Raw genomic sequence first — 10,596 nt, 5'->3', positions numbered from 1 at the left:
CAAGTAAATATAAATGATCCAATCTGAAGAACAGAGAGAGAAAATGATGGAAGAAAAATAAGCAGAATCCTATGAAGAAAGGTTTGATTGGAGAAGAAAAACATAGATTACAAAATAATGGCTAAAAAAGTCACATATATCATGAAAAATACCAACTTATAGATCCAATAAGCTGAGTAAACTACAAAGAAGATATATGTAAAAAAAAACCTAGGTAGGAGTGTCATAGTCAAATTACTGAAATAAAAGATAAAAGGAAAATCTTAAAAGTGACCAAAAAAGAAAAAGAAAAAAAGACACCTAGCACATAGGAGTATAAGAGTATGTTGATAAAGAGGACTGCTAATTTCTTTTCAGAAATAATAAAGATTAGAAGGCAATAAAGCAATATATTGAGCATGTTTAAAGAAAAATAATCTATCAACCAAATATGCAAAACCAAATAGCCAAAAAAAAAAAAAGTTCTTTAAAAATGAAGGTAAAGTAAATATATGTTCAGATCAACAACAGCTAAAAGAATTTGTCCCCAGAAGTCCTGCAGTACAAGAAATATGAACTAGCCTTGCTTTTAAGGGAAATGATGCCAGAAGGAAGTCTGGATCTACCGGGAGGTGTGAAGAGCACAGGGAAAGGTAATCAAGTAGATAAATATAAGAAAGTATATTGTCTTTCTTCTCTTATTTAACTAAAGGGACAACTGACTAATTAAAGTAAATAACACTGTGATACATGAGTTTATAATGTATATAGAAATAAAACAGATAACAACAATCACATAATGGAATTATAAATTTTACATGTATAATGGAATGGTAGTGGAATCTGTGGTTGAATAGAATTATATGGTTTTAAGGTTATACCTTTGTAAAGCAGAAAATGAAAAGTGGACAGGAGAAATCCAAAGTATGAATTACCAAGAGGAGGAGTGAAATCAACTATGTAAAGTGTCAGGTGTGACATATGAAGCAGAAAGAGTTTAAAGGCAAATATTGACTGTTAATATATTTTGGTCAGGTAAAGGCACATAGCTGGCCTTAGAGAAACCACTAAAAGAAATAATAACAAAGGAAGTGATAGCTGAGAAGCCAGTAAATGAAATAAAAATGAAGTAATGAAATACTCAGTTAACCCAAAGGAGATGGAAGAAGCAATAATAAATGACCAAAAGGGACATGTGGAAAACAAATAGCAGGATGGTAATAAACTCAAAACCATTAAAAATCAGAGATTAACAGACTATTAAAAAGCAAGAAACACTCTATGCTATTTACATGTTATACATTTAAAGCATATTATAGAAAAAGATATTTCATGCAAACACTAAGCAAGAAAACTAACATGACTATATTAATATCTGAAAAAAGTGGACATAATAACAAAATCTACTATAAGAGAAATACAGACCATAGATAACAATAACAAGAATAACTTTCCAAGTGAACCTGACAACTCTAGATATGTATGCACCTTATAACAAGGGACTAATAAAGTACAGCTAAAGGAAGAAATAGAAAATATATAATCGCTGTTAAAGATTTTAATGCTCTTCTTTCAAAAACTCATAGAAGAAGTGGAAAAACCAAAACTAAGGTTATACAAAATCTAAACAATGCAGCCAATCAACTTGACCTCCACTGATGGAACATTGTACCTCACACAGCAAAATAATACTCTCCAGGAGAAGCAATATACCTGGATACAAATTAACCCTCAGTAAACTTCAAAAGACTGAAATCTGACAGGGAAATTTCTCTGGCAATAAAATAACCTGGAAATCAATAGCAACAAAATATCTGAATATTCAGAAATTTTAAAAATGCTCTTCTAAATAACTCATGTCTCTAAGAAGAGTTCACAATATATGTAAGAAAATATTTCAAACCAAATGCTAATGAAAACAAGTGTATCAAACTTGGTGTAATAAACTAAGGCACTTTTAGAAAACCTATATAGCTTGAAATAACTGTAATGGAAATGAAGGCTTAAAAAGAGTGACCTATGTCTCCTCCTGAAAAAGTTAGAAAAAGAATAGGAAAAATAAATCTACAGTAAATAGAGTAGAGATAATAAAAATAAGAGCAGAAATCAATGAACTAGGGGAAAAAAGCTCTTAGAGAAAATTAGCAATGCTATTTATTGATTCTTTTAAAATATTAATAAAATTGGTAACTCTCACAAGATGAATCAAGAATATAAGAGACAACACAAGTACCAATATCAGGGAAAAAAAGAGTTATCCTTACAGATTATACACATACTAAGTGGATATAAGGGAATAAATATGGTGAATAATTTTATGCTAATAAATTTGACCTCTTAAATGTAATGTACAGATTCCTTAAAAAACCTAGTTCATCAAGACTAATTCAAGAAGAAAAAAACCTGAATAGCCCCATATTTATTAAAGCAATTTTTACATTCAAATCAAAGTAATATCCTGATCTGATGGCTTCACTGACGATTTCTACCAAACAGTTAAGAGGAAACAATATAGATTTTACAGAAGTAAAAGAGAAGGAAACACTTCCCAACTCCTTTTAGTAGGCCAGCAAAAAAATTTTAAGTAAAGGAACAGACCAATACCCGTCATGAACATCCAAAAACATCCTCAACAAAATGGTAGCAGTAAAGTCCCACAAAACAAAAGAATACATGTCCCATTTTGGTCTATTTCAAGAATATAAGGTTGTTTCAATATTTGAAAATAGAACAGTGTAGTTTCTGACCACATTAACAGAACAGAAGAGAAAAGTCTGTTATCCTAGAAGGTATCTATTTTGGTTATGTTTTGCAACATTATCAAGAACTCTGGTTTTTGCTTTGAGCAATATTTTATTTTGCTCCTGTTCTTAGGGTCAGGAACCCAGTAAAGACTTAGCCAGGTGATTTTTCAAATCATTTGGCTTCAGCGAAGGTGGTGGAGGCTGGAAAATCAGCTACCGTCATGCCATCACCCCTCACAGGTCTGATGCCTGGGTGCCCTTTGGTCTCTCTGTGTAGTTCATCTTGATCTCCAGGGCCTCTCCATGGGGCTGGACTTGACAGCCTGGCAGCTGTAAGGTTTCCGCACTTACTATCATGGTGGCTGCCTTCTAAATGTAAAGTAGGAGAAATGCTCTGGCTAGTAAGAGCTCTACACACAGTCAGTCAGCATCACTACCATCATATTTGATGAAAAGCAGTCCCAAAGTCACTTTAATTCTAGAGACAGGGAAATAGAGTCCATCTGGCAAGGTGATAGTGTAGAAAGCATGTTGTGGGGAAAATATTTTTGCAGTCATTTTTAGAAAATGAAAAACACATTTTACAAAACCACAATACAGAAAAATCATCTGGCAATAATCAATATCTATTTATGATAAAAATTCTCATCTAAATAGGACTAGAAAGACCTGTGTAAGTGATGTTAAGACATTTGTTTATATGGTCATTGTACAATGGGGAGAACTCTTAGAAGTGTCTTCTATATATGTACACATGTTTAGATGCTAATGCTTCCATACAAAGATTTTAAAACAATTTGTTGACTGCCCATCTGGAAAATCAGCAATTACTTCTATAATTCTTGGCATTAACTAAAGGCCAAATTATATGAACATAAATTGTTCCACCGAAACAAATCTTAAATAAAAAGCAGGATTTACTTAAAAATTATAGCCTCTTCTACATAGAAGCCTATAAGTTAGATCACCATATTTTATTTGTTTTATTACTACAGTGCTCAAATATAATTTTGTGATACATATTATTTGGATTCATGAATATGTTTACCACTAATTAATATGTCTGCAAATTCAGGTAATATGTCTGCATACACATATCTCTATATTTTATACTGCCTTACATTCACATTAAATGAAGTTGTTTTAAAATGAATTATTTTATACTTTGATTACTTTGTTCTAGCTCCAGGGATTCCATTATGATCAGTCTTTAAATCCATGGCCTTAAAGAAGTGCTATCCCATTAGATAAAATTCTAATCACTGAATATATCAATAATTATATAATTATTGTTATATTCCAACATTTCCCATCATTATTATTAGGTGTTGAGAAGGAAATTCTCACCAGGATGTTATGTAATCTTAATAACAATGTCTCAATGATATTTGGTAATGAGGACCCTTCAGCCCATGATTAATTCAAAGGCCCCATTTTAATGCATTTCATATTCTCATGTTTTAAAAGGGTCATATAGTATAATCATTTGTTGATTTAAATTTCCCACATGGTCCATTCCCCACAAACCCTCAGGTGCTAACATGCAGTGCAATGACTGAAAAGTGGGCAGTGGAAAGATAAGAGATAAAGAAAGAAAATGAATAATTCCCAAACCAGAAAATTGAGAGTTGACAGATACTGTCCAAACCATAACAACACTATCTTTTGTAAAAGCATTTGAGATGCATTTTATTTCATTGTAAATAGAGAGGGAAATTTAGAAAATTACATGTTTGAAGTTCAAAGGGAAGATTCAGATCATTTGTCCCAATATCCTCATTACAGAGATGAGAAAATTAAGACAGGGTGGGTATGTGGTCTTATTAGCAGAGTCACTACTCAGAGGGTTGTGTTTTCCATAGATTTTTGAACATGTCTATTTTATTTTACAGATGGCCTTTCCATATTTCTTCTCTTACCACCTGTGTTTTTTCTTTTTCTCTCTTTAAGGTCTTCTATTCACTCTATAGTCTCATAATTCTGTTTTTTTTAATAATACTTTTGACATCATATAGAGGTTGTAACTATTGTGGCTAGAAGCAGAAAACTCATCAAATATATATATATATTTGAATATATGAATAATGTATTACTTAATAATGTTAAATGTGCCTGACTCCACAAATAAATGTAGTTATATTAAGAAAGAAAATTGCATGTGAAACCAAAGTGGACTTTCAATGATGATTACACAATTTATGAACACTGTGTAGGCACCCAGTAGATATTTGATGACTTTTTAATTTCTATATACTAGAAAATAATTGTTTTTACCTTTGAAAGTCTGTGCTTTGGAAATGTTTATACACTTTTTAAGCCATGATTTAGCACAAACACTTAATACTCAATATATTCAAACACCATCCTTTCTAATGGATGATGACAATCAAATCCTAAAATAAAGAGACAATGGAAAATTGGAATATGGCTAGATGTGTGAAGTATCCTAGTCTTATAGTTGCAAAGTAGCCTTAGAAATAACCTAATACAATGCCCTTGTTCTACTAGAGCATTTCAAATAAGGAATTCTATTTCAGCATTTCTTAAGACTTAGAATGAACATCCCCAAAGGACTCTCTCCCTTGACAGGTAGCTTTTACTATATGCTTACATCAAAATCTGACTGTACCTCTCAATTACATATTTTATATGTATTCTGTTTTTGCTATCTGGATGGTTATGTAAAATTTAATGATGAGAATGCTCTTCTCCCCTTCTCCCCACCATGCTTTTTTTCCCACAAATAAACAATTTCCATTTCTCTAACTTTCCAGCTCTTCTCCCATAAACTAAGATCCCAAAATTTCATCATTCTGTTTACGTGCATCTATGTAAGCCCTTCACTTTTTTTTGGTATGACTCCTAACTTGCAAAATCCAAAACCAAACATAACATATTAGAGGCACTCTCATTAACAGAGTAGTACGAACATCACTATTTATGAATATATTCTTAATATAGCAACTGTCATAGGATTAGCTCTTATAAAAGATGTATGTCTAAAATCTTCTTATAAGCAGAAAATTTGCTTCCCAGTGTTGTACTTAAATGATGTGTTTGTTTTTTTTATCAGAAAACAGTATTACATTTATTTCTCACAAAATACCATTTAGAAACTGATGAAATAAGACATAAAAATTTTTCTGAAAGAGTTTATAAACCAGTAGGGGGCACTTGGGAAATAGCTGGTACACACTAGAAATATTCACCGAATAAATGAATGAACTAAATAATTCAAAAAAGAATTAAATAAGCATCCTACCAGAGAAATAAACAAAGTATTAAAATGGTAAATGGGAAAAATGATTTCATTTTAACCCAAGACTTACTAAAAGGTTTCACTACATAAGAAATTTTACTGTTTGCAAAGAGGAAAAAATATGGAAACACTTACTGTATTGCATTTTTGTTTTTGTTTTACTTGTCTCTCTCTTGTGACTCTGTTCCTTTTATGGCAATGACCCATCCTATTATTTAGTATTCTTAATACCAAATAGAGTACCTGGAGTGGTTTAGAGTCTAACCACCCTCTAGTTAAATGGATGGGTAATTATGGAGAATGTTGGAAAGTAATATAAGGTTGGGACTATTTCTAAATAAAGCCACATAGTAGGTTCTCTTTCCACTGTAATTCAATGGAGGTTTTGTGGAAAGGATAGTTTAAAAAAAGAGTAGAAAGTTCAGTTCTTGTCATTTAATAGGAGCTGCAGTTACCGTGATAAAAGATGTTAATATGTGAAGTCGTGACATGAGACTATAATCACAATTTGTATGCTATTTCTGGGAAAATACTAATCACTAATGAAAAGGATGCACTGAAAAAGTTCTATGTTAGAATGGGAAGATATAATCAGAGTAAATCTAAGAGAGAGAATCGACCAAATTAAGGCAATGTCAGAAGAAATTGTTTAAAAGCTGTGTTACAAACAATTCACATCATGGAGATACACATTATAGACTTCCTGAATGACATTTAGTTCAAGTATTAGAAGTTCAGAAATGTATCCTGTGCATCTGAGAAGACCGAGATGACTTGAAGGGAAATGAAATGAAGTTCCCTTCACTCCTTACCTCCCTGGATCTTCCCTGCCCTCAGCCTCCCCTGTAGTTCCTCAGTCTTTCTCCTCATCTCTTATTTAGATTCCTGCAACAGACTTGAAAATGATCTTTGGTTTTTGTTCCTACTTTCTTCCCGATGCCCATGTGCTGCCAGAGTTCTTTTGAAAATGGAGGTGGTAATTTAAATTGCATAATGTACCTTTAATCCACCTCTAGTTGGATCTTCTACCACTTGTTGCCATACACTCTCCGTGTCAGTTGTGCTGGATTGCAAATTATTATATTAATGCCCCCAATCATTTCACCATATCTGTTCCTTTATGCTATTTCTTCTGCCTGGAATTACCTTTTTCTTCCTTCTTAGTTTGGCAAAATCCTATAGATCCATAAAATTTAGTTCAGACAGCACTTGCTCTGATATTCCTGTGTAAAATATATGCAGTGTTACAGATACAGCCATTGCATTAACCTTCATCTGTTCGATGGCACAATTCTCTTTGAGGTCAGAGTCCATCTTTTCAGTTTCAAATTCCAAATACTTAGTACAAAATGTAGTTTACCATACAAATTTTTAAATTACTTGAATTGCACAGCCCTAGAAATCAAAGATTTCATTTAATTAATTGTACTAATAAGAATATTCTGGTTGGCTGTGGATTTCATAATGTTTCCTGTATATTATGCTTGAAGTTCATCTGGTTGCATTTGCTGTGGATCTGCACTAATATGCTTAACATTATTGCAAAATCAGGGAAAAACTATAACCATATACACATTTAACACTAGCATTCTTCATGTCTCACCTTTGTTCTTTTTCTTATATGGTGATTTGGTTCTAAAGCAAAGTGTGAATAGCATTTGGGAAGTAACATTCTGATGCTTTATTAAGAAGAGTGATAAGCTGGTGAAAATAGGAAGGCTTTTATTTGTAGCTGCTATATTCCACAATGCAATTATCTAACATCAATCACTTAGCTAATACGATGGCAACTTTTAATCACTAACTTTCTTTGAAAGGATATGACTTCATAAGAACTGCACAGACAACTAGAAACAAGAAGCTTAATTAGAGTTGTAGAGAAAAGATAGACAAACCTTTACTATAGAAATAAACATATATTCAGATATATATATATTCAGAATATGTTAATTTCTACCTCAGATTCATATAGCCTATTTCTTTTTATTGCTAAGAATTATTTTGAAGGGTAGCAAGCTATTGCTATAAAATTATATAATAACATCTGAGGTTATTATGATATGCTCCTTTGTTTCAATTTTTATTGCCAAAGTGGTGAAATAGAGGTTCCAAAACAAGGATTTTTTTTTCTATGGCAGAAGGAAATGATGGTAAATAAAACAGACATGTTTTCATAACTTTGTGAATGGCAAGCAGCAGAATTTCTGCCAGTCTTGGGTTATCTTGAATCAAGTCTGCTAGATTTTGGCATGAAACTCAATGCATGTGAAGATGCACGCAGTTCGCGTATGCCTCTTCGCCATGTTGTCAGAAGACAAACTAAGTTCATGTAGCCTATCTGTTTTGTGCTGGTCTCAGCCTACAGATAACCAGTGTTGAGTCGAAATCCACCCTCTCAGGTCTTACTGTGACTGCAAGACATCCTTGGCGATAGCCATCAGGAAACTTGGGGTAAAATGATTTGTTATTTACAAATCCTGGAATTATGTGTCACACCTCGGACCACACAGCAAGGTCATGTGGAGAAATAGAGAGTGAGGGAGCAAGCGTGAGGGCCTGGGGTTTTGGGGGCTCTCTTTATTGGTGAATTTAAAACAGAAGAGGGGTTTAACATGCAAGAAGAGAAAAAAACAAGCAGCCCAAATGGTCAGTTATCAAAGCAACCGTGATCTCTAAAACAAAGGAGCCTCAGAAGCAGGCTGGCTCTTTATCTAGTCTTGTAGTCTACAAGGTGTTTTCTTGCCATCTTTGAGGTGGATGCCTGGACAATACAAGTTTAAGTCAGGCTCTTGCATTCTAAAAAGAAATGCCAACTACCAGAGTTTACGGCTGCACAACCACAGAGGCTGAAGTTGAAATAGTGTTACGATAGTAGGCATTGACAATGCTCTAAGGAACTTCCTAATATCCTTATACTTTTAGTAGTATGAAAGAACAGTCTTTAGGAAGATAATTCTGAAGTTCCAACCTAAATACAATAGTAGATAAATAATAAGATACAGTATTTCAAAACTTGTACTCAGAGGTTCTAGAAAACTCTTTTCCAGTCTAAGCTGTATCATGGACTGGTCATATTCATTGGGTAAGTTACTTAGTTTCTCTGGGCGATAGTTTCCTACTGTGTAAAGGGATGCTAGGCTCTGGATCAAGTGTATTGGGTTGTGATGAGGATTAAATAAGGGAATTCATGTAAAATACATAGCACCATGTCTTCCATATTATAAATGCTCAATAAATCATAGCCATTTGAAAGAAATGTATAATGGCATTTTTACAACATACCTAGAATTGTATTTGGCTGATTCATTTCCATTGCAACTTAAGAAGGCATACTATATTAGTTCCATCAGTAATATGTAAGATATGACACATGTAAGGAAACAGGTTCATATGCATGCATATGCTTAAAGACTATTCATTCACTTATCAGAAAAATTGTACTTGAGAAGAAATAGTATATTACAGACATAAAAGATTTATAAGTACTGTTGACCCTTGAGCAACATGGGCTTGAACTGTGTGGTTATACTTATATGCAGACTTTTTTCAATGAATACATTGGAAAATTTTGGGAGATTTGCAATAATTTGAAAAAACATTTTCTTTAGCTTACTCTACTGTAAGAATCCAGTATGTAATAATATATAATATTCAAAATATGTGTTAATCGACTGTTTGTTATTGACAAGGCTTCTGGTCAACAGTAGGCTATTATTAAGAGTTTTTTAATTTGACTACCTAACTTTATCAGTACGTTGTGTATTTTCAATTTACTAATTATTGTCCTTTCATTTTAGCTTGAAGAACTCCTTTCAGCATTTCTCATAAGACAGGTCTAGGGGTGATAAACTCCCTCAGTTTTGGCTTTTAGGGAAAGTCTTAATCTGTATTCTTTTTTGAAAGACTAATTTTCCAGATAGAGTAATACTTGGTTGGCAATTTTTTTTACTAACACTTTGAATATATCATCTCATTCTATCCTGGTCTTACATAAGGTTGCTGCTGAGAAATTTGGTGATAACCCTTATTTTTCCCTTTCTGCTTTTTGATTTTTACCTTTGATTTTTGCCAGTTTTACTGTGATGTGTTTGGGGAAGATATAAAGTTGAATTTTTTTGGAGATTATGAGCTTTATGAACTTGAATGTCCAAATGTCTCAGCAATTATTTATTAAATAAATATTCTGCAGCTGCTCCCTCCCTTCTCCCTCTAAGACTGCAATAATTTACAAATTGCCTTCTTTTGATGGTATCCCCATAGGTCACCTAGTTTTTTGTCACTAGTTTTAATTCTTTCCTCTGTTCTCTGAATGGATAATTTCAAAGTTCCTATCTTCTAACGCACAGATTCTTTGTTTTGCTTGATCCATTCTACTATTGATGCTTTCTATTGCACTTTTAATTTTATTCAGCTCTAGAATGTATTTTTCATCTCCACAATTTTTTATTGTTTCTATCTCTGTTAAAATTCTCATTTTGTTTATTGTTTTCCTGACTTTGTTGAATTATCTTTCAGTGTTTTCTTGTAGCTTATTGAGTTTCCTGAATACAATTACCTTGAATTCATCAGGTAAATTACAGATCTCCACATCTTTGGGGTCAGTTACTAGGAGAT

This window comes from Manis javanica, chromosome 7, assembly GCF_040802235.1.
Source record: "Manis javanica isolate MJ-LG chromosome 7, MJ_LKY, whole genome shotgun sequence".
Lineage (NCBI taxonomy): Eukaryota > Metazoa > Chordata > Mammalia > Pholidota > Manidae > Manis > Manis javanica.
This window is presented reverse-complemented; position numbering follows the sequence as displayed.